At 42.8% G+C, this 25,718-nt stretch overlaps 1 gene segment (V, D, J or C); it reads right to left on the bottom strand.

Moving 5' to 3' along the window:
• The window catches only part of Trdcl (T cell receptor delta constant like), a 68,624-nt gene that overhangs the window by 41,878 nt on the left and 1,028 nt on the right, over window positions 1-25,718 (bottom strand). Inside the window, exon 3 of the C gene segment in view lies at window positions 25,322-25,624.

Here is a 25,718-nt window from a genome sequence, read left to right as displayed (position 1 = left end):
GGTGAGCTTCTCAGACCACAGAACACGGTCATGCCAGGAGGAAGGGAGGCAAGGCAGAGAGAGGGCTCTTGGCACACACCCCATGTTTTTCCTGCTTGTTAGCAGTTTAATTCTTCCTTCTCGTGTCCTAACTTTTGACCTCGTCTGGACCTCTTCCATGCTGCCCCTCACACTTGTCCCCTGACAGTTTGCGCCAGTTAATCAGATTTCACCAATCAGTCTTAAGGAAATGACAGTGACTATGGAAGAATGCTTAGCAAGAAAAGGAAGAGAGCACCCTCGCTTGCTCCCAGGACTTAAAAAAAAGCGCTGTCATAGCTTAAATCTGTATGAAGGTTTTTGACAGAGGTGTTCAGAAAACAGACAAAAGTCAGGCTGTCTATGTGGGAGCCTCTGCTAAGGTGTCACCTTATGTTATAGCCTTTTTGAGAAGTGGTAGAAAACGTCAATCTTACCAGCCTGTTGGAACATCTTCTGTGAGTCTCCCTTTTTCTCCCCTCTCCTCTCTCTCTCTCTCTCTCTGTCTGTCTTTATTTTCTTTCTTTGCCTACCTTCCTTTCTTTCTTCCTTCCTTCCCTCCTTCCTTTCTTTCTTTCTCTCTCTCTCTCTCTCTCTCTCTCTCTCTCTCTCTCTTTCTTTCTTTCTTTCTCCTTCTTGCTATCTCACTTCATTCTTCTGTATGGACATTATCACCCTGTAACATTTACTTTTAAATTCAACTTACCATTTATTTCCATGAAAAATATAAACTTCCTGAGCTTCTAAGAGCCATATTCCCCACACCTTTAAAGACATACTCAGCACACAGTAGGCACTTAACAGATTGTTATTGAATGAACAGATGAATGTTGTTACATTCTATGAAAGCAATTTTAATCTCCAAAAGTCTATAGTTGAAATCGATTTTTCCCTCTTAATGATTTGTTGTCCTCGTGATATATTTATTCTGACATTTCTGTTTCTGAGAGTTATAAATACTCATGAGGACCTGCCCTTAAGCTGAGGGAAGGATAATTTAAACCTCCCTGTTGTATCATATGCATACAGGTAAAGAGGAAGCATAGGACTGCTGGATTTACTAGTCAACACAGCACTTGAGAATCTGACCTTATTTTAATTCATATGGCTGCTGCATTTGGCTTAACTTTCCTTTGACCTGTCACCAAGTATTTTCCCAATTGAGTGTGGCATGATGGGCAAGCACACTGTCCTCATTGACCAGTGGCTGCTGCAGGAGCCAGTGAGCATCTCTAGGTCATGCCTCTATGACATGACCTTTCCGTATTTGTTGCATGCTATTAAGCTGTTACCGCTTCTAAATGCATGTGTATATCACTTTAAACATTTTAAAGACCCCCCCCCCCAATACATGCCGCATTCTTGAGGAGCATCCACATCGTGTGTCAGTGATAGGAAGGTATGGTGTAGGAGTTCGGATGCAGGGCTGTCAGGACTCACACCAACACTCCTTTCAGTACTAGGGATGGAATGGTCTTTCATTTAGGAAAATAAGTTACTATACATTTTTAAACATGCAATAGTAGGCTCTTGCAGACCTATTTGGAGAGAAAGTGCAGACTTTCTTCATGAAATAAAATAGAAACATTCAACTTTTCTCCGACAGCCCAAGACACAGGGTTTGGGCCCTGGAATGCATCCATGACAAGAGTTGGAGCCCTGCCATCTTCCCATTTCCATGGCCATTAGCTGGTGTCTAAGGAGCATGGGAGGACTAGGGTTGGCTTCTCAGATCTGTGCCGCTGATGTTGGAGAATGCTGGGCTGTCAGCTCTTTGGAAAATCTTGTTGCAGTCAGTAGCATCCTGGAGTTTGCTCACTGCATCAGCCAGCACACAATGCCTAAGACGCTGGGGTATGTTTATGACCAGCAAGGGAGGACTGGTCAGAAATTTGTTTCTCTTCTTTGCACAGTTTTTCCCACTATAGTACTTTTGAGCACATTAGCTCATCTCTGAACGTGAGGGCTACTGCTCTCAGGCTGTAAGGCCATTTACTGCCTCTGTCTAAGTGATAAGTGGATGAAAATAAAAAAAGACAACCTGGACACTTTGCCTCAAAGCATGGATATATATGAGAGGTAAAGATAGCAGTTCTGTGGACTTGACAGAACCACGGAATTTTACCCAATCCTCATGAGTTCTATCCTAAACCCTCATTCACTATCACTATCCCAGGCCCCTGAGGAGACAAAAACAAACAAACAAAACAGAAAACACAAAGCAAAACAAAACAACCCAATGAATCCAACAGAGTCCAGTAAGATATTACCTTCGACAGGCATCAGTAGAAAGGGGTCTATGGGATCATCACTCACACTTTGGCCTGGGGGGTGGAGGAGGGAGCAGGACAGATGAGGTGGAATGGTACTTGGTGAGAGTAAGGCATCCTGGAAGAATATCTTGTGTGCTTAAATTGCAAATGGTGTTTTAAAGTAGGGAAGGAAGATGGAGCAGTAGCAAGACTTAGATACTCATCTCTTATCCCTCCGGAGACTGGCCAAGGAATCCAAGGCAACCTTTGCATCAGCAAAGATGAGAGGACTCCAAACTTGATCTTAGCCATTCTTCAGGCAGGTGAGGTGTTTCTTCTGTTTATCCCACAGCCCATATCTCAGGTCAAGAACAACCATTCTGCAAGCCAGATCTAGTTTCTGGGCCTGCTTCTGAGGTAAGGTGTCCAGTCTCTATGAGGCTCAGTACCCTCACGTGAAAAGTGGAGCTGCTAATGACCTCGTGGGGTTGTCACAAACACAGGAGAGAAGTAAGGAGATAGGGACAGAAGGGAGAGCAAAAGGCAAAAGTCAGGGGTCATCAAGACATGTAGGATGCTAGACCGTCGTTGTTAGACAAGGTGACAGTGCATATTAACTGTTGGGAGCTGAAAGAACAGAGAGGCCTTATTTTCCCATTCTCTCTCTCTCTTAGTACACTCAGAATCAGGGGGTAAATGATGAGGAGAAACTGTATGCCAGCCACAGTTGTACTTCAGGAAGTGCCTTTTAATAGCCTTAGAATTTTGGGTGAGTAGTTAAATGTTTTATGAAGTTCCAAGAACATTGTTAGAGTAAATGCCACAATTTATTCCTCTCTCGGTCGCACACTGGACTGAAATCCATGGAGCTGGGGTGCCTATCTGAGCAAACAGGAATGTACAGACCAGTTAAGAAGGACTGATCCCCAAGTAAACCATATATTCAAGGAAGGCTCGATTTTATGGGACTAGTGTTTACATAGATCTCAGTGGTTTTTCAGCTGCTCAGAAGTAACCCTGAAGTGGGTGGCAGTAAGATCCTTCTCATGCCTCAATAACGTTGAGTCAGAGGGGGTCAACAGTTTTACTTTAGAATTCGTCCTTGGAACCAGAGCCACAGGTGTTTTCTCTGTATGAAAATCTGTATTAATCTAGTCTTATTGTGCTAGTTAACGACAGCTTTCCCTTCTATGGGTATCTGAGGGCTCCCCAGGGTGCCTGACTGCCACTACTTAGTCATGAGATATCAACACAGTATCTCCTGTGACTCTTGAAAGACAAGGTATAGAGGGGCTCAGTGAGGACTGAGGCTGAGCTGACTGAGTGAAGACACTGGATGCCTCTTGGTGGCACAGCCTCACCTGGTTTTAAAGTTCCGGATCTAATAGATCTGCAGAAGAAGCCGAGATGGACGAGGAAGGAGATTCTTCTCTGCATAGGGCTTCCATAGCTTTCTGACTACGCTCTCCCTGCTTTTTCTGTGACACACTTGCATTTGGGAAAGTTGGCTCCTGTTTCCAGCTGTCTCATCCCCTTTTCCACTGGGGCATTTTTCCTTTGTCGGGCAAGCATTGTGTAACCCAAGTTGACCCTGAAGTTTTATCTCTCTGGTCTCAGCTTCCTAAGGTCAGGATTACAGGTGTGCACCACCATGCTCTGCCCCAGAGGACCCTACTTCCATGCATGGGAGGCTCGCATGCCTGCCTCTGTTACTGAGATGATAAAACCAACCTCAAGGTTTGCACTGTGATCTACTAAGGCCACTTGAGAGGTGCTCTCGAGGTGGCTTGTATGACTGATGAGTTGTAGCAAGGTTTCTGTTTCCTTCCCTGGGAGTAGAATTTGGTGCGGTTAGGCTGTTTTTAATTAGAAGTACATGTCAGAGAGACTGCTGTGATGTTAACAGCTAATATAAAGGAGAGGATTCATCGGCATTTCCGATGTAATCAAAAGAAACATCAAAGGAAGAGATCGATATGTGCGCGTGGACTGGGGATGTTGCAATGATTGTTGTGTTTGCTGCAAATTCCCTCTGGGCAAAGCCAGACAAGGATGATTCACCTTTGTCTAAAACGAAAAGTCAGTAAAACATCATCTTCCAATTTGAGCCATTTCCTGATCTTTATTGAGTTTATCCATGCTCCTCCTCCTCCCTTCTTCCTGTCCCTCCTCCTCCTATTCCTCCTCCTCCTCCTGAAGAGTCACCTATGCTGAGTTAGGCAAAACATTGTAAAAATGTTAGATATACCATTTGGCTGGGCAGTGCCAAACAGTCAGCCCTGAAAATGTACATACAGGTAACATTTATGCGTATACAAATACATTTGTCAATGCAAAAATAAGGAATGGAAACAGGCTATGAGTTTGAAGGAAAATGGGGAGGATGTGAAGATTAGGAGGGAGGAAAAGGAAGGGAGAAATGTTGTAATTAAAATACAATCTCAAAAAGAAATAGGCACAACCACTATATTCTAGCTTATGACAGAACTAAATTTGTACTGATTTTAAAAGACAGGGAATGTTTGGCTTATCCTTCAGAAGTTGGAAACCATAATCTCTGACACCTAACAGATCAATTCACAATAGGAAATAAAGTGCAGGGAAACTTGGAATCAAATTCTGTACCAACAAACAAACAAACAACACCCCCCCCCAAAAAAAAGCAAGAATGTCACAATGTCTCGGGTGGATCCAGGACCTACATTCCCGCCACAGTGGTGAAAACAACTTTGTAAGTTCTCACCACTTTTTGAGCGTCACAGGTGTTAGGGTTTTAAATCTTGGGCCTGTGCCCGAACAGAAAACACCAAGGCACCATGGTTCCACGTGGAGAGGTTTAATGAGAGAAGAGTAGAAGAGTTGAAAGCCACGGGCATGTGGGTGGGGGGTGGGGGCTGGAACAGAGGAGAACAAAGAGCAAGAGGGGGTAAGTCAGTAGGGAAGAGAGTAGGTTAGAGAGGGCAAGCAGCCCCTTTTATAGTGTCAGGCACAGCTGGCTGTTGCCAGGCAACCATGGGGCGGAGCATACCTGGCTGTTCCCAGGTAGCTGTGGTGGTGGAGCTTAGACAGAATACCAATAACGGGGGCTAGCCTGTCCAGAGGAAATTTACATTTATGTCAACATTTGCTTGCCCTTGGGTAGTTACTCATTTCAGTCGACTATGTTGCCCTTTACTTGTCCCCCATGCTACTCTCTTCAGGAGTTCTGCAGGACTGTGAGGATACACAGGTAGACACCTTATTTGCTATTACAGATTACGCCCTCAACATCACACGAAGGGCACAGTGGTGCTCACTGTCTATAGTTCTTGAGAAGCTGCCAAAGGCAACCTTTCTGGATTGAACCCTTGATCTTTTCACATCGGGTTGCCTAGTTCCTGGTCTATGAGACTAGGCGTTCTACTATGTATCACACCCTGAGGATTCACTAATGAATGATCGGCATCGTCTCTTGTCTCATGGTACTTATGTTTGAATATCAGGACCCATCGTTACTCAAATATTTGCATAGTTAAGTCCTTCATCGAAGCAGTGGTGACTATTCAGCAGACACAGAAAGATCATGAGAGCTAGGTGAGGAGGAGGGAAGGCAAGTGACTATGGTGCTGTCATCCACTCTTCTTAGCAGAAGTCTGACCTTACTGAGTGACATCTGTCTGCTTCCTTTGCTTCATGATATCCCTTCTGGTAGGAGGCAGGAGGAAAGGATGGTGAAGTCCAGATTCTTTTCTGTAGGGCTGGTGTTGGCAGAGGCCGCCTTCCTCCACTGGTCATTATGACCCTCTTATAGGTGCTGGTTGTGGTGATGACTCCTTCTGGCTGCATTTCACACCCAGGGTGTTGCCAGCCCAGGGTTATTTCACCATATTTGCTTTTTTTTGTTTCTTTCTCTTTAAATAGTTATTTTTTGTTTGTATGAGTGTTTTGCCTGCATGTACATCTGTGTAGCACATATATCTCTAGTGTCCATGGAGGCCAGAGTTGGCACTGGATCTCCTGGAATTGGAGTGACAGGTGCTTGTGAGCGGCCATGTGGGTGCTGGGGATTAAACCCAAGTCATCTGGAAGAGCAGCCAGTGCTTTTGACCACTGAACCATCTCTCTAGCCTCCTTTGCTTGATTTCTTATATCCCCATTTATCTAGTCCCTGTTCTATTGCTGTGAAGAGACACCATGACCACAGCAACTCTTATAAAGAAAAATATTTAACTGGGGATGGCTTACAGGGCAGAGGTTTAGTCCATTATTGTCATGGTGGGACATAGTAGTGTGTCAGGAGCCGTAACAGGACAAGCTAATAACTAGCGGGTGATCATCCTGAGATGGCCAGCCTCCGATTATTATATAATCTGTGACTGGTTTGCCTTTATTAAGCAAGGCTGTAAGGGATTCATTTTAGGAAAGATTCCTGCCTTTAAAGGACGTTTTCTGTTATTATTAAACACATAAAACAACCATTGAGTAATAGCACACCCCTTTGGAGCAGATCTCTGCAGATCTATGAAGGTGTACTGTCTTGTAGTGATGCTATACAGACAAATAGATGACTTCTTAAGTCTTAATGATGATCCTATAAGAATTCCTCAAATTATGTCAATGATTATTAAGCTCTTTTATAGTGGGACTGCTATTAAGTCTCTTTCTAATAGTCAAAACTGCAGTGAGAACTCTGCCAGCCTCCCAGGTGTCACCAGTTAATGGCTCTTAGATAGTAACCAGACCTTCTTCTTCTACTCAGAACACATTCCAAGAGGTTGTAAAACAATTATCAAGAGTCATAAAAAGAGAACAAATGATTTATTACAGGTGCAAGGACAAAGGATAAAATATTGTCTGGGTTTATCTATACAAAACTTCACTAACAGCTATAGTTTTAGACCTTCAGTGAACCTGTAGGGCTGACAATGGTGATGAATGGTTAGCCAGATAATTACTCCTGATGGATATTCATGTAAACACTCTCGGTTGTAAACTTCTATTTCAATTTATGCTTTGATCTTTCATATTAACTTGTGATGAATATTGTAACACGTGATCATGTATTCTGAAAGATGTTTAAGTGCTGAGGACAAAGGGAAGAGACGCAGAAGGACTGAGAGAGAAGGACTGAACTGGAAGTACAGAGACAGACGGACTGAGCTGGAGGGAGACTGAGCTGAAAAGTCAGGTTTGAGCTAAGGAGAACTGAGCTAAGGAGAACTGAGCTAAGGAGAACTGAGCTAAAAAGATCTGGGCTGAGAAGAAATGCAGAGAGGAATAACTTAAAGACTATAGGTAACATAAGAGAGCAATGTGCAGAATGCAGAGAAAAAGAGGAAAAAAGAAGTAGCTGGAGAGAGCAGAAGGAGCAGGCAGGTTTTTCTTTACCATGGGACAGAACAGGTCATTTCTTAATAGCAAGGCAGGCTTATTTTATTAAAAGGAACAAGCCTTTTCTCTTAAAAACTTAATTCACTTAGCATTAAAAGGGTAGAAGCTATTTTTTTCTCTATGTAATAAAGATTGGAGCTCATCTTTCATCCAGAATGAGTGAGTTCTTTCTGCACCGATGCTTGGCCTTTTGCTCCATATGCATATGTAAATATGGATGTCTGTGTAAGTATGTGATCATGAGAATGTATACGTGTGTGTGTGTGTGTGTGTGTGTGTGTGTGTGTGTGTAAGAATGTAATTGTGATAATGCATGTAAGCCGGACCCAACTGACTCTTAGTGGGAATGTATAAATGCGCATTTATGAATCCGTGTGTGAAATTATATATGTTTATGCATATTTGGCTATGTAGAAGCTTTTCCTTCTGCAAGTGCTATTCACTTCTCATTCAATAGAAGTTTATTGCTCCAAACTTCCCCCTAGCCTGACAAGCAAGAGGCATAGGGACAAAAGGGAAGAGGCTCCAGCAAGTAATCCTTTACTTTATCTCCTGCTGTTTTAGAATGAGGGGCTAAATGCCAGAGACTGCAGTTTCTGGCCTCAGAGGAACACAGAAGGTGGGTTACCTACAGTAGCAGAGCATAGTGACTTAGACATAGATAAGTAAATCAGCTACAGTAACATAGTAACTTAGACTTAGATAAGTAAACTTATTATTATACAGCAACCCTAAATATCTCATAAGACAAAGTCTTACCCTCCACTGATGCTCTTCTCCCTTCACTGCCTCAAGAAGAACCAACACGAGAAAGAAGACCAATGTCGGGGCTAGCCCCTGGCAGTAGTGTGTAGGCAGAGATGGTGCTAGAGGAATCGATGAGAGTTCTACATCTTTATCTCTAGACAACAGGAAGAGACAGTGCCATACTTCAAAGCTGCCCCCCCCCCGCCCCCGTGACATACCTATTCTAATAAGGCCACACCTCCCCATAGTGCCACTCCCTGTGGATCTATGGGGGCCATTCTCTTTCAAACCACCACGCCTGCTGTGGAACTTTCTATAGTTAGATGGTTTAAAACAACAGAAAATTTTGTCTCCTTTCTGGAGCTTAAATATCTGAAACCAGGGTGTTAGTAGGGTCATAATCCCTGTGAAGTTGGTAGGAAATAGTTTCTTGCTAATCTTTACATGTCTTTCCAGAGTGTAATACAGATGGCTTCTAGTTCCCAGCAGGGCCTCTTTTCCTTCAGAAACCCCAAGAGTCCAAGTTCTACTGCGTGTACCTATCCAGTCTTTTGGATATAACCAGACTCTCCCATTCAGCTCTATTGACAGAACTCTGGAGTGCTTTTGGCCTGCATCTCCAAAGTCTTTCATATTCTTCCTGGAAATGAGTTTCAAAGGCCTGTGAACTACAGGACAGGATAAACAGCAGTGAATGATGTTTCTACATTATGGTACTGATCTCTGTATAGGTTGATTGTCTTATTGATTTGACCAAAAGCCAAACTAAACCAAACAAAATACCTGACAAGAAGCATCTTCAAGGAAGAAGGATTTTTATGGGCTTGGGGTTTAAGGGAACAGCTCATCATACTTGGGAAGGCGGGGCAGTAGGGACTTGCTCATATCTGGGTGTTTGGGGGGCAGAGAAGAGAGAGTGGCTTTGGAAGGTGTTCAAGTGGCTTTTTAGTGTGAGATCTTAACCCATAAGATGGTACTACCCATACTCAGAGTGAATTTTCCTTTTTCAGTTAAACCTCTCTGGAAATGCCTTCAGAGAACCTAAATATGTGTCTCCTAGGTGACTCAAAACAATGTCAAGTTATCAGTGTCCTTCCTTACATGGCTTCCAGAAGAATGTATGTCCTGGATAAGAGGTGGGTTTTCCAAGCTCTAATGATCTGGATTTAAAATATGTCTTCCAAACTCAGGATCCAGATTAAAGGTGACTCTTTCCCCAGCTCAAAAGATGTAGATTAAAAGCATGTCTTCCTACCTTCAAGACCCAGAAGAGAAGTCAATCTTCCTCCTTTAAATTAGACAAAAATCCCCTACAGATGTGCCCTCCATATTTGGATCTTATTTAATTTTAGACGTAGTCAAGTTGACAACCAAGAATAGCCATCATAAAAGTGACATAAACGAGCAGAAAACAGCCTTAATCAGCAGGTATTCTGTGCTCAGAAGCAACCTCACTGGTTGTATGATCTGGGCCTTTTTTCTTTCTGGTGCAAACTGTAGCATCTCCTTCATAGACAGAGCAAGGCAGAATTTGTTAGAGGAGATGTTGGTAATTAGTTTCTGACTGCCATTAATGCTGCTTTGGCTTCTATTTGCGTGAGCTTCTTTTATTTCTTTATTGACACTTATCTGTTTATTTTGGATTTATTATTTATATACCAAGGCAGCTGTCTCCTTGGAAGAGACAGAGATTTTTGCCAGCATGCCAATTGTTCACCAGACGCTAATCCATAGCTGTAGCAAGGAATTTAACAGAGGGCATTATTAGATTAGATTTGTTTTTTTGTTTTTTTTTTTAGCAGCAGCCAAGTGCTTACCACAGTATTCTGTCCACCTCGAGTGCCCTATAAATGTTATGGACCAAAGGAAGAAAATACAAAACCAAACAAACATAATGGAAAGACGAATCAGCAGAACAGGCATGGAGCATAAAGGAGGAAAATCAAAACTGAAACAGAAGACTTAGCAGAGTGCTGTAGAGTGATCCTTTAAAGGACAAAGCAGAACAAACCAGACGGGAAGGGACTGGGGCAGGATAGCCCACAGTAGGGAAGCAGAGAGAAGTGGATGAGGCAGTTAGCACACATCGCCCATGCTTTGAGCCCACACTGGGATGCCTGGGAATTTTAAGAGTTACTAAAGCCTGGAGCTACGTTTCTAGAATCTCCTTAGTCAATCTGGGACAGGTTCTAGAAATCAAGATTAAAAAAAAAATTCTAGGGACAGAAGAGATGGTTCTGTGGTTAGGTCAGGTCCTTCCAAAGGACCTGAGTTCAGTTCTCAGCACCCACCTGGGGTCTCTCACAATCATGTTAATCTCCAGCTCTGGGGAATCTGACTCCTTCTTCTGGCCTCGGTGGAAACTGCACATACATGTTGTATTCACTCTCTTTAAAAATAAAAATATGTATTAAAAAAAGCCTTCCCAAGTTGCGCTAATGAAACATAAGTGATAAACAGTATGGTTGCCTAAATGAGACCAGTTGACACTCCAATGTGCATGGGGAAAGTTTCCCAAGGTCCCATTCCTAGAGGAAGAGATACAGCCAGGCAGTGGTTGCTGACGGAGGGGAAATCAGCTTCCTCCAGGGACAAGCTCTCTGATAGGTTATTCAGTCCCAAGTGTTTAATCCTGAACACATGTACACATGCATATGAATGACACTAAATACACACTAAATGTACTCAGTTATGGAGTTTCTGACCCCTGGGGGAAAACCATAGACTCAATCCAACTGTAATTAAAGGATTTATTGATATCTGCTAGCAAGACAACAATCTCCAAGCCAAACTTGAACTGCTGTGAGAAGAGGGTAAGGGAAGAATTTTTGAAGGTGGAAAGCCACAGACAACCTCTAGGATCTGCACAAGCAAGCCAAGGCTGCTGTGCTCTGCCAAGATTAGGTAGTCAGGACAACTACAAGGTCTGCATAAGCAGGTTACAGACCCTAAAAGGCCGTTAGTCATATCTTGAGAAGTAGGTGGTCACCATTGCATATTTCTGGGTGGGGATCACTGAGTCACTGGGAATTTACCTCCAGGGACTGGAGTCAGAAACAAATGCCTAGTGGGTACCAAGATGGATGCCTAGCATAAAATGGAGGGTTTGTGTGTGTGTGTGTATGTGTACATGTGTGTAAACATATATACATGCATATGTAACAATAAAAATTAAAGAAGAGTTCATGGATTTGAGAAGAAACGAGAAAGACACAGGGAGGCTTAGAGGTAGAGGGGGGAGGGTAGAAATGATATAAATACTGTAGTCACACAGAAATTCTAAAAACAATGTAAATAAAAAAATTCATTCCAGATAATTCTAGTGTAATGTGAGCCAAGGCTGAACCATGGACCTTAAATGTGTATTACACCGTCGCGCCTAGGGGATAAGGCAAAAGTGTCCCCTGTGGCCAGGAAGGTCACTGTGGGGATCACAGGCTGTCAGATTCTGTTCTTTGTCCTCTCTCCAGAACAATATGGATTCCCCGTAAGGCATCTGCTTGATGGTGGCTCACTGCTGACCTCTTATAAACAAAAGACATGGGTTGAGTGTCTAGGTCAGCACCAATCTGTCTTCCTGAGCTTCCACAACAGTGCTCGATAGTCACAGTTGCTTGGTATTTCCCAAGTAACTGGGTTTATCCCGCCCTTACTAGGCTAAGTCCATGTTCTTAGTTCTTTCTCCTAATCCCACCCTGGCCTTCCACATCTTAATTTTGTCCTACCAAGTTATTTTCTGAGAGTTAGAGTTCAGCTGGGGAAGCCCATTTGGCCTTTAACTGATGCTTGCCAGTGGGTAACACAAAGCTATGAGAGATGAAACCCAGCGCACAGTTCAGCAGACACAGCCAGAGCAGTAGTCGACTTTTAACTTTGTGTCCCACATCCTCCATCATTGTATCCCTCGCCTCTTTGTCCTTCCCTTCCCTTCCCTTTTCTGCCTTGTTCCCTTTCAGGCTTGTAGCCGTCCATTGTAGTTATCCAAGAAAATTTGCCATGAAGAGTGACATATTTGGCTCTTGGAGTGTGATGGCCATTCTTGGCTGTCAACTTGACTCTGGAATGAACTACGATCCAGAAATGGAGGGCACAGCTGTGATCCAGATCTGGAGGTGGGAAGTCACCCCTTTAACTTGGGCCACACCTTCCGCTGGAAGCCTGTATAAGGACAACACAATAAAGAAGGTTTTGTTCTTTGCCTGCTTGCCTTTGCCTTGCTAGCACATCCATTCCTTCACTGGCATTGGAGCCTGTTTCTTCCGGATTACAGAACAAAGACCAGCTGAGACACCAAGCCTGTGGGGCTGAGGAACTACTAGATTGTAAATCATTTGAATATATTTCATATATATACATATAATATGTATGTTATGCATATATATATATATATATATATATATATATATATATATATATGCTCTGACCCTTCATTCTTTAAGTTCTGTGACTCTAGAGAACCCTGACTAATATATGGAGGTAACTAGTACCGTTTAGAAGTATCCTAGGATTTATTTCACAGGGAAGATTTTATGTCATAGGATGTGAATTTTATGCCCTTTGAATAGAATGAGAAATTCATTTAAAAATGTTTATCTTCATTTTATGTGTGTGGGTGCTTTGCCTATAGGTATGTCTGCACACTATGTGTATGCAGTGCCCATGGAAGCCCAAAGAGGTCATTGGATTCCTTTGGACTGGAGTTACAGATGGCTGTGAGTGGTAGGTGCTGGAAATTGAACTTGGGTCTTGACCAGCCAGTGCTCTTTAGTGGCTGAGGCTGGAATGAGGAATGGCCCAGCCTGGAATGAGAAGTTCTCTCGGACTCTGGAAATCCTCTTTGTTTTCTCTGTTTGCTAGAAGCCTAAGGAACCGAGTGAACTTCAGACAGAACCCAGCGGAACAACAATAAAAGTGTTCATGCTGTTGGTAGGTGAAAAATAAATTTTTATTGATTGAAGATTAGTTATTAAAAACAAACAAAACATGTTATTTTGTATTTCTGTCTAATAATATCCTAAAAGAGAGGTGAAAGCTGGAAAAACTCAAGATTAGAAGCCTGTGGCTAATTATTTTTTAAAGAATCTGAATGGGTCCTTTCTCTTTGAAGTATTCTCCGAATATGAGGAATAGCTCAGGGCTCAAGGTTGAGAAGGCAGCGGGTGATTGAAACAGCTGGTCACATTCCCATTCATGGGCAGGAAGCAGAGAACGATGAGTGTATGTGTGGTACTGCTCAGTTCTCTTTCTCCATTTTATACAGTCTAGAACCTCCTGCGCAGGGAATGGTGCTGCCCAAGGTGGATGGGTCTTCCCATTTTAATGAATGCAATCAAGATAGGTCCTCCACAGACACACCCAGAAGCCCTACTCATAGACCATTCTAGATTCTGTCAAATTGACCATCAACACCAACCATCATAGCAATGAACACTCCCCCCCACCCCCCACCCCCCCCCCACCCCCGCCGTTGATGGTGAGACTTGGTTAACAGAAGAACATGGCTGCTTTAGCACTTGCAGGAAGCTCACATTTTGTAGATAGAATTATGTAGCTGTGGCATTGAGCTCTTGCTGTGTAGACCTTGTACCCTTCACCTCTAGTTATCCTGTCCAGCACAGGCTGGTGATGCCGCCATGCTCTCTCAGAACCCCAGGGACAATTTCCACTTCATTTTCTACGTGGAAATAAAATAACTGTTTATTTTTCAAAGGAAAAAGAGAAAGCTATGGGAGCCTGTGGGAGCCTCTTTGGGAGCAAGACTTTCTACCACTTGTCACAGATGGGAGAGAAATGGGGTGGGGTGGGATGGGGCGTTGACTGCCTTCTGGGTATGGCTTAAGATGTCAGACTGGGAAGACAGATGTGGGAAGGACTTGTCCCTATTTCCTGGGAACAGGTGTTCTGACCCTTCATGCCAGTGGTTCCCAAAGCCACCGACAAACATTTGTGTCACTCATGGTCTCACAGCACGTCCAGCTCTTAGGCTCTGTCGGAGCTAAATATACCTAGTATTTTTCAATTAGTTTTATTACAGATAGGAAGGAAAAAGAAATGAGACGGAGAGAATGGCAAAATAGAGCTAGAGTTAACTGAGGAAACAACGGGAGAAAACCATGAAAGCCCCGTGGGGACTTTCATGGAGGCAGATGTGCAGTACAATCAAATGGCACCTTTGTGCGTAGCCTTGGGGCTGGATGAAGGGTCTCAAAACCAAGTAAGTGGGACGTTTGGTATTCAAGTGGCAACTTGTACTGCAGCAGCTTAGATCATCACAACCCACAGTGTCCTTGTCATGTCCCGAGAGCCTCACTCTCTCTGCATCTGCTGCTGTCCCATTGCCATGACCTGTGTGCCCCAGGCGCTCTGGCAGAGTCTGTGGCATTGGCAGGGAAGGTTGGCCGTAGGTAGAGACAAGTGCAGAGACAATGACAGAATTGTACATTTTTGGTAACATTCGACACCATCACAGATGTCATCTCTAAGAGTGGTTGTTTTATAATTACCACTGTACCGCTGTGCCAGCGCCTAGTTTTGAATGCATGTGCTGCTACATACATCATGTATATGACAAGTTAAAGGGCTCTTAACACTGAGCTGTGTAATGAATGCTCAGTAAGAGTGAATGAAAAGATTATTGAATGGGAATACAAACTGTCCTTTCGGTGGGGCTTTGATTGCAAGGGAGTCTGAGAGTCGGTGCATGTGCTTGACTGAGTAGTGGCTGTACTTGGGAAGTTACCAGAAGGCACAGGAAATACCTCATGGCTACCTTTACATGAGGAACAACCCTGGCATCTGGCAACATCGTGAGGGGAGTCACAGTCCATGACAAAGCACACAGTCTACTCATCGGCAGTAGCAAGGTCTCAGTGGGAACGGGGTCTGTACAGGGGATGACACATGCCAAGGAGACAGACCAGAAGAGCCCTGAGACACAGGACTTTCGTAAGACTCAAATGAGAACAGTTTCTTTCAGAATACTTAAAACTTGCCAGCTCGATTTCCAGATTAGCGACCCAGAGGGTGAACTTGGAATCAGGGTTTTAGTTTACCAGTGTTAACTGTTGCCTTGATTCATGAATGTGCTATGTCTGAGTTGACCTATACTATAGCTGTAGACATCTTTTGGGCAGCATATGAAAGGCCCACCATAACACCACTGTTAGCCCAGAGGACTCCCTATAAATATTTATTTATATAAGTATAAATAAATTATACTTATATAATTATATAAACTATATAAGAATAAATAAATAAATATTATAGCATAAACTTATCTACGGGCAGATACAGAAAGTAAAATTCAAAATGTCATTTCAGCTGAGAAATATATATTTTTGCAATAGAGATGCAAATGTCCTGTACACTGATAGAGATTAAGTCCTGAGGTTCAAATACATGGGGACGTGTGACAAACTTTCTTTATGGTAAGCAAAGGGAAAAGAATTAGCCTTTGCACATAGTATGTGGTAGCTGTTTGAAGGGACACAGGAACCAGGGCTTTCCCAGTGAGAAATCAGGGGCCTTGATTCATACAGAAAGATCAAGTGCAAAGGCCTTCTCAGTTTGTCTCTAGACAGTGCAGTACCACTTGGGCTCTTGGGGTGTAGGAGAAGTAACTGATTAGTTAGTACAAGAGGACATGGGATCAGAACTCGAGGAAGTGAGGTCGCCATGTGTTGTTATTACAGCTTTGGGAGACACTGCTCCTGGCCCGCGGAGTTTTTCTCTTTGGCTGTTTCAGTGGCCCCGGGTCTGAGCAGCATGGTGTGGTTGAACTGAATCGCTGCTCTTCAGAAACAGGAAAGCCTACTGTTGTTTCCTTTTGCCTTTTCACTTTGGAGTAGAGGGTAGATCTGAGTTGACTGCTGTAAGAAATGAGTCATGTTTGCTGTGACACCTCAGCTCGTCAGCTCGCCAGCTGGGGCGCAGGAACGTAGGTGGCTTATAAAAGCTTCGCAGCACTTTCGGCACTTTCGGCACTTTCCGTACCTACAAGGGATGGTCCGAGCTTAGCTTAGCATTTTAAACTCAACCACTCACACCGTGCCAATGTGTTCTCTCATCTGAGATTGTTCATTTAGAAAAACACAGGGATGGGGGGTTGTTTCTTTAACTAAATCATCCTCATGCACGGTGCCGGTGCAAGCGCTCCCTAAAGCAGAAATCCAGTTTAGACGGTGAACGCAATCCTCATATATTATGGGCTTACCAGTAACGCACAGTGAAAACCGAAGATAGACCGTGGCAGCCTGCCCAGCGGGGCTTATAAATTGGGGAGGGGGAGGGAAGGTGAAGGTAATAGTTAAACAGTCATGGCATGAGAGAAAGCACCTGAAGTAATCCGAGGCAGGCAGGTACCTGTGTGGTGCTGTTGTTGGAAGAGAGTTTTACATTGGAAATATAAGTTCATGAGCCATGAACACATCTGTGAAATTTAATGCTGCAAGAGTGAATGAGCTCACTCAGGAAGAATCAGAGGAGTCCAGTAGGAGCCCTAGGCACTCTAGAAGAACCATACTGGAGTAAAAGCCATTGAAGGGAATTGACAAGGAGGGGCCTATGGCGGGGAGATCTGCCAAGGGTGACTGATGTCTCAGAAGCTACACATGGGAAGCCGGGAAGGAGGAACAGGGGCGACAGCTGTGAAGTGGTGTGATATGATAACTACCCATGTATTTGTCTGGGGACTGGTTTATTTTAAACAAAGCTATGAGGGCGGAGTTGTGTCTGTTTGGCTCTCCTTATATACCTAGTGTCACAAGACATTTGCACAAGACAGAATGCAAAATACAACTGTTAGAAAAAAAAACAGAGAAAGAAAAACCCGTTTCGAGTATTTATAACATATCCAATAGCATTTGCCGGTTCCTGTATGGAGTAGAATCTCAAAAAGAATGAATACTTCATTTAGAGGCCTGTATAGAGCTGTTGCCCTCATGTGTAACTCTTTTCAACATCATTAAATGTTCTTCAGTCTAGATGCACAGACATGAATAAACACTAGTAATTTGTCGGTTGATTTTCCCACAATGCTTTGAGAATTTAGCACTCGCTACTGAAGTCTCATGAGACATTAGTTGTTGGGTCACTAGAGAAAATTAAAAAAGTTCTGTGATGCCAACCCTGGCTTAAATAGGTACCAGCAGTAGTGGTTTCCAACCAGCTGGGACTGCGCCCGTGAGACCCTATCTCAAAAACAAAAGAAAATAAAGCAAAATAACAAAACGAAAACCCTCTAAGCTTTTCTAGACAGGGGACTAGCTGCATCCTGCGGTTCCAGAGTCCCCACGAAATCTCAACGAGCTGCCCCGCTCCCACAAAAAGAAACTAGTTATATTTAGTTACTTAACAGCAAAGAACGCTTCTGTGACACGCGTCACTATTGTGGATGGTCATCTTCCTTCCTGAACCGTCTTAAGGAACCGTTAAGAACACCTTTCTGGAGGAAAGTAGCACCCCCCCCCCCCATTATAAACATGTGTAACCTCGGAGAGGCTGGCTCCGAGTGAAATCAGCTCGTTCTATGTAACCGTTCATTACCCCTGGGAAGAGCTAAAACCCTAGAAGCCTCCAAGACCCTGTGCAATCTGACCCTGTCTCCTCCCTGGGCAGGGTCCGCCCTCCCTCGACTTCCACGCTTCAGTCGGTCAGCGGGTCAGATGCGTCTTCTCGCCTGAGGGTCTAGGCAGGTGCTCCCCCACCCAGGCTCTCCCAGCCGTTGCTCCTTGCTCTGTTACTAAGGCTGTATTTTCACTTCTCACCCCGAGGACAGGGACCCAGCTCTGGCTGTTTTGCAGCTCAGTGTGTGATATGGCATCAGGAGCACTGTGCTTGCTCAGTAAATATTTGAGGGATGAGGCGATGCCTCTCTATAATTACAGCCTTGTCCATTTTACTAATAGAGGTTCTGAAAATAGTCAAGTGGAAAAAAAAATAACCAAAAGGTTCATGTTTATTTCAGTTGGGGGAGGGTCACTGAAAAGAAAAGCCAATCATATTAGGCTCCTATGATTTCATCAAAGCGTCTAGACTTTCTGGGAAGGATTTACTCACCCGTCAGCATCCCTGTAAGGACACCTTAGACCTGTGGAGGACCATTGGCCCTGCTCTTGTCCTTTTGATCCCCTCTCAGGATCTCTGAGATCACTCAGTGAATAAAAGTCGAGCAAAGCAGGGCCTTACTGCATCCTCGAGACTGCAAAAGAGGGCCAAATTCCAAAAGATGCTCATTTTTCACTCAGATACATTTATGTAATTTTCAGGTCCAATAAAAAGGGAAATCAAATTATTCTCTCAGAGCTTACAAACTAGAGAAAATAGGCAGAATGTAATTAACGAAGTACCTTCTCAAGATGCCTCTGAGAAGTCAGAGTCAGACAACAAGGAGGGAGAAAAACCTCACAGGAAACAGTATGTGGGAAAGCCCTGGGGTGGGACCTTACCAGCCTGGATGTGCTAACAGTGGCAAGAAGATGCAGTTGATGGAAGCCCAGACAACGAGAAAGAATGGAGTGAGTCTAGCTGCACAGTGAAGTGAAAGGGTCAGACTGCAGATGGTCTTAAGGGCTTTAAGAGCTTCAGCTCTTCCTGCGAGTCATCAGATCTTGTGGGAGGGTTTCTAAGGACAGGCAGGACATGATCTTAGTTGTATTGAAGAGGTCACTCTGGTGTTAGAGGCTGGATCGTTTAGTCAAAAAGCCATAGGCTGTCTAAACATGAACTGAGCAAGGATGATGCTCACAGATGTGCCAAAGGGAATGGGAAGAAGTCCACAGGGCCTCGACCCTACACAAAGAACTACAGGTAACCCAGGCATTCCGAGAAGCTGAGAAATAGTCTTCTCCAGGGAGGAGTACACCAACTGGTTATCCAATACCAGACTGTCAACCCTGAAAACATAGACACGAATAACTTTATGCAGGCCGAGTAGGTTGTATTTAGGGATATATGTCTATGTGCATACATAGACAGAAGTAACAACAATGAGTGAAAAAAGAGGCCAAAAATTTGAAGGAGAACAAGAAGCGTACGGGAGGGAGGGTTTGGAGGGAGGAAAGGGAAGGGGGAAATGATGTAATTACATTATCTCAAGAAAATAAACAAAGTAACTAAAAACTAGATTAAAAAAATCCCTCCCTTTTTCTGACTTCCCGGAGCAATTTTATTTTTATTTTTAGAATAAAATTGTTATTGAAAATATTTGAATGGACGCTGGGTTATCTTTACTCAATCAATATTTGATGACCATGCATATGAATGGAAGATGTCCTGTGTGACCTTTTAGATTCCTTCAGGCTTTCAAATTCAATGATTTTAATTTCCCATTTAAAAACTTAATTGTTCCAAATGAAGGTCACAGCTTGAATTCGTTCAAGTTGATTTCGTTATTTGTGCTGTAGATGTCTACCTCCTTGGCATTTAAAAAGGCCACGACCAGTGCTTGCTTCAGGGTGGCAACGCCCTTGGAAAAGGCGCGTGTTGTACGGTAGGAGCATTTTTTCCTTCTTTCCTGGCTGCTGGGAGCCTCAGTCCCCTCTGAGGAAGAGGAAGACACCAACACATGGTTCCTGTTTCCCTTTTTGCTGTTGCTCTTCACTCATAACGGTGGCTCTGGTGTGTTGGGTGACCCGCCTGGCTCTGTAGTCAGTTAATGGACGGTGTCTGGGTTTAGGACACTTTCTGTCTGCCCTTGAGTCTTATTCCCAAGGACACAGCATAGCTGCAGAGGACCCTGCTTGGGAGTCTGGAGGAAGCGGCTTATCTATTCCAGTTCCTAGGAACTGATTGATCTCTCTGTGACTAGGAATTGATGCAGACTTTTCTTTTCTTCTTCTTTTTTTTTTTTTTTATAGAAAGTGAGATTTCCTTTCACCGTTCTGAACACTGTTCAACCAAACCCTCGTCATCATGGATAAAAATCACCGACAGCAGAATGGACGGACGCAACAATTATATAGACTAGTTTGATGTCAGTCGCCTTTATTGGAAGGGTTGGGAAATGCATGGAAAATATGGAAATCATAGCCAATTTCCATGTCGTTCACTTGGCTTCAGAATTTTTGCAGAATTTGGCTCATGTGCACATTAGGTGAGACCTTCAGCAGGCCTGCCCACCCAAGTATGAGGCTTTGGGTGTCTTTCAAAAGGCTTCCCAGTTACCCCTAGTAAGCTTAGAACTCCTCCAGGTCTTCACCTTGAATTCTTTTCTGTCTTTTAAATCCCCCCTCATCCTTCCTTTCTTTCCCTTGCCCCCATTCTCTCTTTCTCTTGTGTATGGATTCTCTCAGTCTCTGGGGACATAGTGGTTGCTTGTTTCCTAGGATGTCTCTGCCTTGGCTCCAGGCTATGCCTTGCTTGCCTACTCCATGCCCATCTTATATCATGATACTTCCCACCTAAGCACATCTGCATCCATCCTGTAAGGGGAATAAATGAACTCTGTTCTCTTATTTCCTACTACTTCTTGTTTCAAATGAGACGTAAGAGTGCACTAAAGGTTCATGTTTTGTTTGTTTGTTTTTCTGTCTTGATCTTGAGCCTGGATTTCATTGGGTAATTTGTGAAGGTGTGGTACAAAGCATGGACTCAATAAATATTTATTCATGTCTCCTTTTGTTTGTGAATGAGTGAGAAACGGGCATACACAAAACTTACATCATATACTCTTCCAGTGAGCATGTATATTACCTCAGTAAGATTAGTTATTATCTAATAATAAATCATCTAAATAATAATAAAAAATAATAAATCTAATAGTAAATCATCTGTTTTCTGATTTGGGGACGGGCAACTGTTTACAAGTAAGGCTCACACCTGTCTGTTCGTCAGAATCACTTCAGGAAATTTTTACAAATAAGACTCTTCCGTGGCAATGGGAAAAAAAACCTATTTATATTTTTCTACCTCAGTGGAATGTTTCAGTAATAATGGTTGTTTGAATGAAAATAGAACCATCGGTTTATAAGGACTGGCACCATTGGGAGGTGTGACCTTGTTGGAGGAAGTCTGTCACTAGAGTTGGGATTTGCAGTCTCAGAAGCTCAAGTCAGATATAGTGTGTCTCATGCTTATCATGCTCTCTGATGATCTGGACGTAGAAGTTTCAGCTTCCTCTCCAGCATCATGTCTGTCTGCATCCCATCATGCTTCCTTCCCACCATGATGACAGTGACAGTGGACTCAACCTCTGAATGGTAAAGCCAGCCCCAATTAAATGTGTTCCCTTGTAAGAGTTTGCTGTGGTCATGGTGTCTCTTCACAGTAATAGAAACCCTAAAAGAATGACTGACATGTATTTATTTCCCCAAGTTCATGCTGCTTTAGTAACATGATCCTCAATGCAACAACAATAAGAGGTGGGCCCTTTAAGAGGCACTTGGGTATTGCCTTCGGGAAATAATGAATGCTATTTGCTTTCACAGGAGTGGGTTTCTGACAAAACAGTTAGTGTAGCATGCTTCCCTCTTGCTCCTGACCCTTCTGCCTGCTGCCATGGGCTGGAACAGCATGAAGACCCTTGTTAGATGTGAGCCCCTTGCTTTTGAGCTTCTCAGCCTCTACAACTATGGTAAATAAATTTATTTTCTACATAAATTGTCCAGTCTGTGGTATTTTGTTACAGTCATACAAAGTAGACTAGGACAACGAATCTCCTAGGCCAGTGCTTCTTAAACCTTAGTGCAAATATAACTTGCCCAAGGACATTGTTCAAATACAGATTCTGATTCTGATTTAGTAGACATAGGGTGAGATGTAGGACTCATTTGGAGAAACAACTAATGATACTTATGTTATCCGTCTGGACTACACCTCGAATGGTTTGCTTAGACCAGTGGTCTTCAACTCTATAGGGTAGGAAGAGGTCAGGGACCAAGGGGTTATTGACTTATTTGGGAAGCCAGAAATCCAATGTGAGTTAAATCTAAATCTCTGGAAATGTATCTCAGACACTGATGTTTTCAAAGAAGTCCCCAGAAAATTCATATGTTAAGATGGAAATGAGTGAGAACCATTGCCGTAGAGATAAAGGGACATCTAATAGTGGATTCTCTGATGTCAGGGCAAGAGACAAGAAGCAAAACCCTGGGTTCAATTCCAGGCACTTTCCCAAACAAACAAACCCCCAGCTCCTCCTTGTCTACTCACAAAATAAGGTCTTAAAACAAGTCTTCAGTCATCAAGCATAGTAATATATATATATTTATATAACTACATATCAATCTATCTATATCTATGTATCTATGTATCTATGTATCTATGTATCTATGTATCTATGTATCTATGTATCTATGTATCTATGTATCTATGTATCTATGTATCTATCTATATCTATATCTATATCTATATCTATATCTATATCTATATCTATATCTATATCTATATCTATATCTATATCTATATCTATATATCTAATTCCAGCACTTGAGAAGCTAAGAAAGGAGCATCCCTATGAGTTCAAGGCCAGACAAGGCTACATATAGGTAACTTGTCTCCAAAACATAATTTATTAATTAACCAACTAATTAATTCTGTGCCTGCCCATAGGCAGATAGAATCTTTACATTAAGCTGAAGAACATATATTTGAAACAGTATCTTCAGGTATTTTATATGTGCAATAATCTGTTGTCCTGTAAGAGAAAAATAAAATCCCTTTAGCTTCATAGTCAAAGAGATCTTTAAACAAGTTGGTTATAACCAACTTTTAGACTTACTTCTCTTTCCATACTTTCTATGCCAATCCGGTGCAGTAGGCAGCTCCTAAGGTGGGCTGCTGGTACTCATGCTCACATGTAATCCTTCCTCATCAGTACCTCACTCACTGACTCCTTGCCACTAACATGATGGTGAGATGCCACTTCCAAGATAGCTTGCAAAAGGGCTGTGGCTTCTGCCTCATACAACTCTTCCTCAGAGTCCTAGCCATGTTGAGAAGAGCTCTATGGAGATACACTTGCTGAAGATTGTTGTGTGATGTTTTGGATGTGAATGGCCCCTGTGGGCTCTTAGATTTGAATATTTGGTCCCCATATGAGGTAACATATGACCTCAGTATGTTACCAGAGAATTCAAGCTTTCAAAAGACTTGTGCGATTCCTAGTGCATGTACACATGCACACTCTCTCTCTTTCTCCCTTCCCTCCTTTCTCCCCCCCCCCCACCTTACCTGTGGTTGTGGATCAAGATGTGAGCTCTCAGATTTTCTTTTGATCCACCATTATGGAGTCTAATCCTCTGAAATCATGAGCCAAATTAAATGCTTCTTTTTATAAGTTGTCTTGGTCTTGGTGTCTTATCACAGCAATAGAAAAGTAACTAAGATAGGATATCAGTACCCATGTGGGTGAGCTTAAAGTAGATCTTTTCCTGATCAAGCCCTGGGATGCCTACTGTCTTGGCTAATACCCCAGCTTCACCCTGATGAGAATTCTGGAACCAGCTAAGCCACCCTTATTTCCAACCCACCCAGAGTGTGGTACAGCAAAACAACTTTTTGTTGTTGTCAAGCCTTTCAATTTTGAGGTAATTTATAATAATTGATAATTGTATGCCTACTGGGAAAAACCCTTTTTCATTTAATCAAATTTTGACTCTTTTCAAGCCTAGAAAATTCTATGAAAAAATTTTCACAGACATTGGGCATTTCATGTAATCTTAGGGCCCTGCATATAATAAAGTCAATAATAATCATTGCTGTATAGCGTGTGCTCTATATTTAAGAATTTTTGTATTTCCAATTTTAAATTGGTGTACTAAATAATGGACTTTGAAGTGACATTATCACACATATCATTATTTATTCATATTTATTCCTTGCATTTTTGTACTCTGGCAATCTTTAATTATTTCCCCCTTCCCACTTCGTAATCTTTAATTATAATTGCTGAAAATAGGCTTTCTAAAGAAAAACTGTAAGCGCATTGATAAAAATCCCTGCCCCCTTTTTTTATTCTCATGACTTATCTTAATACCAGGAATGACATCAGTGGCTTTAAATAGTGTGTGGTAAAGGTGACAGTAGAAGGAGAGTTGACTGGAAGCCACCTCAGGATCTGACTTTTAGTTTCTACTACATTTCTGCTACATATGCTAAAGTCAGCTTTGTGTGAGGAGAAGAATCCAAAGAGCTATCTGAGCAGAAGAAACGCTGGCTGCTAGAATACATTCCCGAATAGTGGCATCTTTAAAGGTGCATCTTCCCTCCAGTCTGTTTCCTGGGTTCTTTCAGACCTTACGCTCTGTGGACTCAGTCCTTCTTAGGTGCTAATCCAAGTATCTTATTCACTTGATTCATGGTCAACCCAGCCCATATTACCAGGTCTATTACTTGTTTACAAGATCCTTCTCGTAACCAGTGTGAAGGAAACCTGTGTATTACCCTTTTCTGCCTATGCCCGTGGGGCCTCAGGACTCCTTTCTAGCTAAGATATGAAGCCTTTAACCTGACTCAGTCATGAAAACATTTCAGACAACGTCTCTCCCCAGTCTTCAGAGTAAGAGTTAAAACCATTGCTAATAGCTTGGAAACTTTGATTAAAATGCTAATAGAAAACCATCTTCATTTTGTCTAGCTTCTGCACAAGAAGCTTCCACCATAAAGATTGCAGTGAGTTACAACCCTCACGATGGAAGACGTTCTGCTCATCTGCTCATTGTTTTAATATGAGGGCCCCATGGGTTGAGAAGGTTGAGGTGTTGTTGGTCTCTCCACACAACCTTGTCTTCTCTCCTCAACTGATATAGAAACTTCAAAGGGTGGGTCTTGCCCCAACTCAGTTCTAGCCTTTCTTATCGGAGGTGACTGTTAAGGTAATCAGGAGGTCTCATCTCAGATGTTCTGTGAAGCTCAGCCTGAGATGGTCTCTCATTGGGTCTGCCACCTTCCTTTGACCCTAGCCTTTCTTGAAGGGATCAGAAGCAGTACTGTAGCACCGTGGATATCTGACCCACAGTAGTAGACCCCAGCATCTTTCATTGTTGCCTTTTGAATGTCAAGTATAAACTGACTTTTTGAAATGTTAATTTTCCCTTTGAAGTTGCCCATTGGATCATCAGTAGAATTGTTATTTAGCTTGTATACTAAAAACAAAGCATTATTTTCACTCTTCTTGTACCAGCTCATTTGATAATTCTTCAAGTCCCCGCCTGTTACAGTGCAGTAGAAGGTGGCAGGATTCCCAGCTACGACAGTAAAAGTTTTGGCAACTGGTTCCAAAATTACATCCAAAGAGGTCCCTGAAGGGAAGAAGCTAAAGTCAGAGAGGTTGCAAACAAATTCCTCCACCCCAAGGGGATGGAGTTCAGGGACATGTTGAGCATCAGCTCACCA

This window comes from Rattus norvegicus, chromosome 15 (assembly GCF_021556685.1).
Source record: "Rattus norvegicus strain SHRSP/BbbUtx chromosome 15, alternate assembly SHRSP_T2T, whole genome shotgun sequence".
In the NCBI taxonomy this organism is placed as follows: domain Eukaryota; kingdom Metazoa; phylum Chordata; class Mammalia; order Rodentia; family Muridae; genus Rattus; species Rattus norvegicus.
This window is presented reverse-complemented; position numbering and strand designations above follow the sequence as displayed.